This window comes from Echinops telfairi, unplaced genomic scaffold (assembly GCF_000313985.2).
Source record: "Echinops telfairi isolate 266 unplaced genomic scaffold, ASM31398v2 ScPeMD7_12;HRSCAF=54, whole genome shotgun sequence".
Lineage (NCBI taxonomy): Eukaryota > Metazoa > Chordata > Mammalia > Afrosoricida > Tenrecidae > Echinops > Echinops telfairi.
This window is the reverse complement of record NW_022103909.1, coordinates 7,756,200-7,765,638: the sequence shown is the minus strand read 5'-3', so window position 1 is coordinate 7,765,638 and position 9,439 is coordinate 7,756,200. Positions and strand designations below refer to the sequence as shown.

General features: G+C 45.1%; 1 pseudogene; it reads left to right on the top strand.

Moving 5' to 3' along the window:
* The first annotated feature begins 1,708 nt into the window (after positions 1–1,708).
* LOC105979432 lies at positions 1,709–7,572 on the top strand (annotated as a pseudogene).
* Positions 7,573–9,439: the final 1,867 nt, after the last annotated feature.

Here is a 9,439-nt window from a genome sequence, read left to right as displayed (position 1 = left end):
CTTTTTAGGTATCCGTAGGTCTGCATTAGAACCGCAGTTCCTGCTATTTCAGTCCCCAGGATTCCCACAGTTGCTGTACTATTGATGTTTTGGGGAGAGCCTGAGGTTCAGGAAGAAGTGAGACACTTCATTTTTCACTGGCTGTGCATTGCTTAGCAATCCTATACAGAAGTGCTCTTTCTATTATATGGGAAAAGGAAGTCAGCAGGGAGCTCAGAAAGAGGGCAGGAAGAGAGAAGGAAGAACGGTTCAATGAGCCTTCCTCCCCAGCCAGCTGCAGCCTGCAGCTGAGACTCCAGCTGTGATGACCCAGCTGGGTAGTCCACGCGCCGAGTGGCCTAAGGTCCTCTTGTAGACTAGCCAGTGAAGACAGTGGAGCGGAGGCAATGCTGCTCTTTAAATGTCTGGGCTTTCTGGCAAACTTCCAAAAGCTGAAGTTCTGCCTGTCTGGCGTTTCCAGATGAAGTGCATAAAATGAAAACCTAAGAAAGCCTCTATTTGTATGAGATTATTATTATTCATGACATCCTATGATATCGCTGTTATCTCTGCCTTTAAGCCCTAAAAACGTTAACGTTTACAACTTCTTTTTAATGCTTAACTTTTTCTTTTTTGCTTAACATTTTTTAAATGTGAAAACAGCAGCATTACCCTGACTTTAAACAGTGTTTCAGGACAAGAAAGAAGTTATCCAACATTCTGTAACAGTGCTCTGTTGCTTGGCATTAGAGTGTTTACACTTATGATAATAATAATAACAGGAGATGGAGGGGGGGCGCGGGCGCTGCGGAAATCATTGCCTGAAATTCCACTGCCCTAAGAGAACTATCCTCAGTACTGCGTACTGCTTGCCAAATTTTATTCTAGTGTTAACGGGTTTCAAAGTTAAATGATCATGAATTTAATAAGTTGGTAATTGTGTTTCCTTTTGCCTTTCTGTTTAGCCTCATATTACACAGGAGACAGTTTAGAGTGGTGGTTAGTTAAATGCCGTCAGCTGCTAGCTTCTTTAAAGCGCTCTTTTCCTTTTCAGTAGAAATAGTTAGCCTGAAGGGGTAGGAAACCGGAGGAGATGAAAGAAGAACTTCAAAAAGAGCCTTGAATTAGATCCTGCTACTTTGTAGGTTTGTCTTGAGTGAGAAAGGAGGTGGTTTTCATAACATGCCAGCTATATGACTTGAGGCAAAGTAAGCATTCAATAAAGGATAGTTATTGCCCTGGTGGCGCAGTGGTTACACACTGGACTGCTAACCACGCGGTCAGCAGCCTGAGACCACAAGCACTCCGAGGGAGAAAGACCAGGCTTTCTACTCCTGTACAGAGTCACACTCTCAGAAACCCACAGGGGCAGTTCTACTCTGTCCTATAGGGTTGCTATAAGTCAGAATTGACTCGATGACAGTAATTTGCTTGTTTGTTTTATGCACCACACATAGGTTGTTGCATAGTGTTGATAATAATTATATTAGTATCAACTTAGAATTCTACCCAGTGACTGTACTCAATTTCTTCAATCTACTGTTGATTTAATTAATTAATTTTCTTATCATTTTCACCGGTATAAATAATGCCGGGGTATGGCTTTTCCCATGCTTCAGATTATCTCTTACACTTAGACATGATTGGAAGGATTTACTATCTTGATGAATAGTTTTATGGCTCTTAATACATTTACTATATTGTTTTTCAAGCATGTTCCAATTGACAATGTCACCATTTGAAGGCAATGACTCTATTGCACCACTGTCAGGATTGAATATTAAAGTGAGTGTGTGTGTGTGTGTGTGTGTGTGTGTGTGTGTGTGTGTGTGTATGGGCGCGAGCCCGCGCGTGCAATTCTGAGTCAGGTATTTTTACTAGGACACAGCAAAGTCTCATAGACACTGGCATTGCAATTAGGGCGCTCTGCCTCCTAGAGGTCATCTGCATGAGCTGGCCCCACGAAACTCCAAATTCACTACCATCAAGTTGATTCTGACTCATCGCAAACCTATAAGACAGAGTAGAGCCTTTTTTTTTTTTTTAAACCGGCTGGAATCACGGAGGCTGTCGCGGAGAAGAAGAAGGTCCCTGCTGTTCCAGAGACCCTTAAGAAAAAGTGAAGGAATTTCGCAGAACTAAAGATCAAACACCTAAGAACGAAGTTTGCCCAAAAGATGCTTCAGAAGGCCAGGAGGAAGCTGATCTGCGAGAAAGCGAAGCACGATCACAAGGAACGCAGGCAGATGGACAGAGCTGAAAACCTAATGGCTCGGAGGGCAAGGACAGCTGGCAGCTTCTACGTGTCCAGAGAGCCCACGCGGGCATTTGTTCTCAGGAGCAGAGGTGTCAGTGGTGTGAGCCCATAGGTTCAACAAGTGTTGCAGCTTCTTCGCCTTCGCCAGATTGTCACTGGCACCCGTGTAAAGCTGAACAAGGCTTCAGTGAACATGCTGAGGATTGTGGAGCCATACATTGCATGGGAGTACCCAAACCTGACGTCGGTGCATGAACTTATCTACAAGCGTGGTGATGGCAAAACCAATAGGAAGCGTGTTGCCCTGACAGATAGCCCTTGATTGCACGGTCTCTTGGTTAAGATGGCACCATCTGCATGGAGGATCGGATTCACGAGGTCTAGACTGTTGGGAAACGCTTCAAAGAAGCAAATAACTTCCTGTGGCCCTTCACATGATCTTCTCCAGGAGATGGGATGAAGAGAAAGACCACCCATTTCGTAGAAGGTGGAGATGCAGGCAACAGGGAAGACCAGAGCAACAGGCTTATTATTAGGATGAACTAAGGTATCCGCCATGATTTTTTAAAAATTATTTTTGTAATCTGGTCTCTTAATAAAACAGTGACTGCTTTCAAATGGGGAAGAAAAAAAAAAGACAGCGTAGAGTTGCCTCTGTGGGTTACTGAGACTGTCAATCATCCCTGGAGTAGAAACCTCCTCTTCCAGTCTCAGAGAAAGGTGGGTTTGAATTGCTGACCGTGCAGTTAAATAGCCCAACCTATAACCCACTATGCCAAGGATCTTAACTCTAGTAGAAGGTCCCAGAAATGTAATTCCCATGGAATCTTCAGGACAGATGCACAAACATACCCTTGATGATTTGCGTTGATGTAGGGACTCCATGGAAAGAGGGGGAAATTTGGCTCACAAATGGGGCTCTCGGTGTGTGCAGAACGTTTTGGTGCTAAGAGAGAGAATCTCAAAGCCAAAGCAACTAGCCTTAGAAGGAGATATTGAGTCTTTGAGGAAAGATCTATTCTGACTGAGTGGGTGGGGTCCCCAGCGGGGGTTCTGACTGCTGGAAGGAGAGGCGCTTGTTAAGAGAAGGGGAGAATACAAAGAGCAGAAATGGTTCCCATAGCTATTGCCCTCGTCCTTCACTGGAAGAGCAGGTCAGGGAAAGCAAGCGTTGCCCACCAGCGGGAGCAGCACAGCCGCCCTGGGGTGAGTGGTACGGGAGGGGTCTGTGAGCAGAAGAGCCATCAGCGAAGCAGGATGACTGCGACAGCAGCCGCTGACTGGGACAACAGTGCTCTGGACACTGCTCTGATTATACATGAGACAACAGGCCTGCCTGCAACGGCCTATCTTCCTCTTTCCGAACTGCTGCCTCTACTGTGGGCCTGACTCATAGCCAACATCGTGATAGAAAGGTTGCATTTATCTAGAATTTCATTGTCAACCCCCATGGCAACAACACTCATGGATCAAATGATCTACTGCACCTGACCAAGATAGTGCTTGGTTCTTCAACGGACTAAGGTGAGCCTAACCCCAGCCATGCTATTTCCAGTCCCCTTGTCTGCATGTGGAAGCTGGACAGTGATGAAGGAAGACTGCAGAATCATTGATGCATTTGAGTCATGGTGTTGGTGACAATGTTGAAGAACAGACAAACAAACCTGTCTTGGAAGATGTACAGCCAGAGTGTTCCTTAGAGGGAAGGGTGGTGAGGCTTTGCTTCGCATATTTCGCACAGTCCCTGGAGATGGACATCAAGCTTGGTACAGTAGAAGGTCAGTAGAGGAGGACCTTTAATGAGCTGGATTGATGCAGTGGCTGCGATAATGGGCTCAAGCCAAACCATTCTGTTGGACACAGAGTTGCTATGGGTTAGAACTGACGTTAACGATACCTAACAACTGTGGACTTATGGACAAGGTAGCCAACATCAGAATTGTGTGTGACAGAATAAGAGAGGCTCTGAAACAGGCCCCGAGGAATTCCCATAGGAGCAATATGCGTGAAGTTCAGTGCATGAAAACTATAAAACTTATTCTGACTGTTTTTTCCTTTCTTTTCTGGTTCCCAGCGCTGTCCTGGCCTGAAGAGTTGTCACCTTGCTCACTTCTAAAGACGTGAGAGCCTTTGGCAAATATTTGATAGCATTGGTTGCTCTCATCCAGGCTCTCACATGGGAAAGCACCACACAGTGGAGTAAGGAGCCCTGGTGGCACAGTGGGTTATAAGTTAGGCTGCTAACCACAAAGTTGGCAGTTTGAAACCAACCACTGCTTTATGGAGAGAGAGAGAGGCGAAGCTTTCTGTGCCAGTAAAGGATTTGTAGCCTTCAACACCTACTGGGGCAGGTCTTACGCTGTCGTATAGGGTGATTATGAGTTGTAACAGACTCCACGGCACTGAGTTTGGTTTGTTTGTGTCTGTAACGGAGTAGATGAGCATTTAAGCCATGGAAGCAGGCCTGTAAAAAGTCACCTAAGAGCTAGGCTTGTAACTACTACAGGGCCTTGAGCAATTGTGCAAGCTCCCTAAGTGACCACACACACACACACACACACACACACCACACACACACGAGGGACCATGGCTGACACCCAGCAAGAGCCAAGGAGCATTATCTTGATGCCGAGAAGGCCCAGCAGGATGGTGAGAGGGTTGACTTTCTCCTTATCTGCGGGTCAGCTGTCCATATCAGGGTGATAGCCAGCCGTGATGTCACTAGGGAGATGCTCGGGTGTGGACTGCATGAGGTGACGCTATCAGAGGGGATGATACTAGACATCTATCTTAAAAAATGTTGTACAGTGTTTCAGCAGAAATGGGTTATTTTTATAAAAATATCCCTGTAGTTACTTATAACAACAGAAGCCGTTTTTGAAAGCCCAGTTCACATATAGCAATAGACCAACAAGGCTAAACTTCTCTATTCATTTACTCTGAGGCTTCTAGCGCACTGGAGTCAGAGCTGTCGTGTTTGCCCACTGACAATAATTCTTCAAACCACATGGTTCTGTCTGCATACACTGTAATATGAGCCATTGACGACATATATCTCACTAAGTATATGATCTATATCAACACATGCTATCAGATACACACGAACACATACACCAGGCTCACTGCCATCGAATCGATCCTGACTTACAGCAACTCTAGGACAGGATAGCCCCTGTGGGGTTTGGAGGCTGTAACTCTTTAAAGGAATACAAAGTCTCATCCTTCTCCCTCAGAGGGACTGGTGGTTTCAAACGGTTGACCTGAAGGTAGCAGCCCAATGTGCAACCACTAACATACCTAGGTAAACTAAGACTATCACACGTACATATGTATACACACATGTACATATGATAACATATATATACATATATGTACACGTGAATATATGTGTACCTGTAGATGTGTGTGTATATATATGTATGTGTGGCGGTCTTAATTTACCTAGTTATATCAGTGGTTACACGTGTGTGTATATATATGTGTGTGTGTGTGTATATATACATGTGTGGTAATCTTAGTTTACCTAATTATATTTTTTTCACAGAAGAACCGTGCAGCCACATGATACCCTTGGCTACCCGACCCTCATGTTGCGTCAGGAAAGGGATGTTTGGGGTTCCAGATGACTCTCTCATCTCTTTACCTTCATCCTTCCTTCCTCACCTGGGCTGAAAGAGAGAAGGTGAGACTGGGAAAGATGGCACGAGGCGTACAGCAGGCCAAAGCACACGCACGTGTACATGCAAATGTGCATGAAAAGCCCCTTGGTACATGTACAGAAATAGTCATAAAAGCAAGAGTCAAAAGATTGAAAACAGCCCCAATGTCCACCGCCTGGTGAATAGCTACAAAATGTGGGGCTGCTATCTAATACAATACATTGATATATAATTCTATCTGTAAGTGTGCAGGCATTTAGAGTTAACATATTCAACTCTGAATATACTAAAAGCCACCAGACTGTATACTTTCAAAGAGTGAATTTAATAGCTTGTGAATTTTATCTCAATAAAGCTATTTTTAAAAAAAACAAGATCAGGTTCCAATAGAGCTCATTTTCTTTTTATAGACAATTTCACAATAGAAGAGTTATAGCATTTCAATCAGCAACCTGAGGGTTATTTACATAAAGCCGCCTTTTTTTTTCTGAAAACATCTCTATCTCAGAAATCGGAATGTTCCAGGAAAAGAAGGCCGCGTGCCATCAAGCTCAGAAGCAACAAAGCCCACATGGAAGAAGCACACCAGCCTATGCAACCACGAGGTGTCGAAGGGATCAGGTATAAGGCATCATCAGAACAAAAAATCTTACCATAGTGAATGATGGGGGGAGTGTGGAGTGGAGATCCAAAGCCCATCAGTAGGCCATTGGAGATCCCCTTGCAGAGGGGTCTCGGGGAGGAGACGAGCCAGTCAGGGTGCGATGTAACAATGATGAGAAATACAATCTTCCTCTAGTTCCTAAAGGTTTCCTCCCCGCTCCCACTACCATGACTCGAATTCTATCTTGCAAGACTGGCTAGACCAGAGGAGGTACACTGGTACAGATAGGAACTGAAAATACAGGGAATCCAGGATGGATGAGCCCTATAGGACCAGTGGTGTGAGTGGCAAAACAGGGAGGGTAAAGGGAGAATGGGTAGGAAAGAGGGAACCGATTACATGGAACTGTGTGTGACCTCCTCCCTGGGGGACAGACAACCGAAAAGTGGATGAAGGGAGACGTCGGACAGGGCAAGATATGACAAAATACCTATTTACATACTATCAAGGGCTCATGCGGGAGGGGGGAGCGGGGAGGGAGGGGAAAAATGAGGACCTAATGTCGGGGGTTTAAATGGAGAGAAAATGTTTTGAGAAACGATGTACAAATGCGCTTTACACAATTGATGTGTGTATGGATTGGGATAACAGTTGTATGAGCCCCTAATAAAATGTTAAAAAAGAAAAAAAAAAAGAAAGAAAAGAAAAGAAGGCCGCGTGCATAGTGCCTTTGCTCACAGCCTCCCGGAGGATTATGGACGTGTTTGCGCTCTAATTCACAGTCACCAGCTGGAGCTTCTCAGGCAGTGTTTGTTTCCTGAACAGTGAAAGCTTCCTGGAGAGGTGGAAAGGTTCTTCTTGGAAAGAGTAGTGCCAAAGCAGTACCACACACTGACGTGAAGAATGACAGAGCATGACCAATGAACGTCTCTCAGCGCGGCTTCTGAGTTCCGCTTTTGTTCTCTGCCGCTATGTATGAGTCTTGTTTGCCTACACCCCATTTGATTTACGCAATGAGTCTTCTGGAGATGGAGAAATTGATGAGCAAAAATAAAGTCCACGTTCATGACAAATTTGAGTTTCTGATTTTTTCCCCATTTGATCCTCTTCAAGGATTAAAATAAAGACGCCCATTAATATACTAAAGGAAGGAAGGGGCGGGAATGGCATTAGACTCTAAGTTATGCAACATTTTTAATTGTACTGGTATGGCAACTGATATTTTTAGGCTTGGGATCATTTCTTATTTTCCACATAGAAAATGTATTCCCATACAGTAAAATTCCTATAAGGGAAGACAAACAAACCACCGCACGTGATTTGATTCAGAGCTTATTTGGATCACACATGTAACTATACATATTGAAAAAGATAAAATTTCTATAAATCTATCAAATAAATTAGAAATAAGAATACATATCTCCTTAGCCTGCCGACCTAGTGTCTATTCTCAGAAATTATAAGGATAAATAAAAATATATGGCTACAAAATCATAGAGACACTCTTATTAAACAAAATATCAAAATGTGAAGCTGCTGTTTCTCAACATGGCCTCCATCTAGGTCTTTGTACTTTCGGAAGCGTTGTTGCCATCTCTCTAACTCTTAGCCGAAGAAGTCGGCACGCATTGGCTTACACCAGGCCAAATGGCAGTGTGAGCGTCCTCCAGACTCCGACTGTCTTCCTTTGAAACGTTCTCTTGAGTTTGGAGCCTAAAAGAAACCTCCAGGGCAAGCTCTGAGTGAGAGTAGATGGAGTAAGGATTCCGGGAGCCTTCTCCGGAGCCACCCTGGCCACCCGTGGAGAACGAGCTCTCCTGGCCTTTGTCTCACGGATGCAGTTCTCCGTTTTCTTAGAACGAAGCCCCTGTGACCAGTCTGTACTTTGTGAGGAAGATCTATTAAGATCAACACCTTAGAGTTCCTCAAACAAAACAACTCCTCGCGCCCCCTCACCCCCCAAAAAAATAACACAGTAGCCATAACTGTGTGAGCCAACTTCTCTGCCTTGAATTTAACAGGCCCGGCATCCTTTGGAAACCACTGTTTGTGTGGGCCTTTTTTAAAAAACAAACCAAAACAAAAAACACCTTGGGAGGCACTGGAACAAGATTAAGACGAGAGCCTGTCTTGAGCCACCACAAAGGTGGTTCAAAGAACATTTGTTTGCAGTCAACCCGTGTGCATTTGAATGGAACCTACTAGGAATACTTCCGAACTTGCCTCGGTAGAATATTCAACGAGCTCCTCCCTTTCTAGTTCTTCAAATGTAGCCTCCAGAGAGAGATACAAGAGGTGTGGGAATGACAGTGTGTCGATCCTTTGCAAACTCTCTGAAGTCACCTGAGGTCATGCCTTCCCAGATCCAAACAGTCCTATGTCAGCTGGTGTCACCCAGCAATGCCACGTAAAACTCCAGGGTGCATGCAAGGCCAAAGTCATTGCTGGAGGCCGCTGCCTGGCCTTCCTGACGAGAGACATCTGAACCCAGGGCAAAAGAGAGAGCTTTGTGGCACATTTTTTTAACTCCTGCCTCTGGGTGTAGTGGGTATGCAATGGGCTGCTACCACAGGGCCACCAACTGCCACGTGGGAGAAAGACGAGGCTTTCTACTCCCCTAAAGAGTTAGTCTCAGAAACCCATAGGGTCATTATGAGTCAGCGTCAACTTGATGCCAGGGAGTCTGAAATCCCTCCTCGTGGCCTCTCTTGAACTAATCCACCCATGCCTCCTGCTCAAGGGCACTCACCTCGGATTCCCCTGAATCCACAACAGTACGCTGCGTTATGTGCCAGTGCCTTCCCCACACCACCCGAACGTCATTAGCTCATGAAACCCATTGCCGTCCAGTCGATTCCAACTCATGACCACCAAAAAGTGTTACAGGGTAGACCTGAGCTCCCTCGTATCTTCTTGGCTGTGATCTGATTGCCAGGCCTT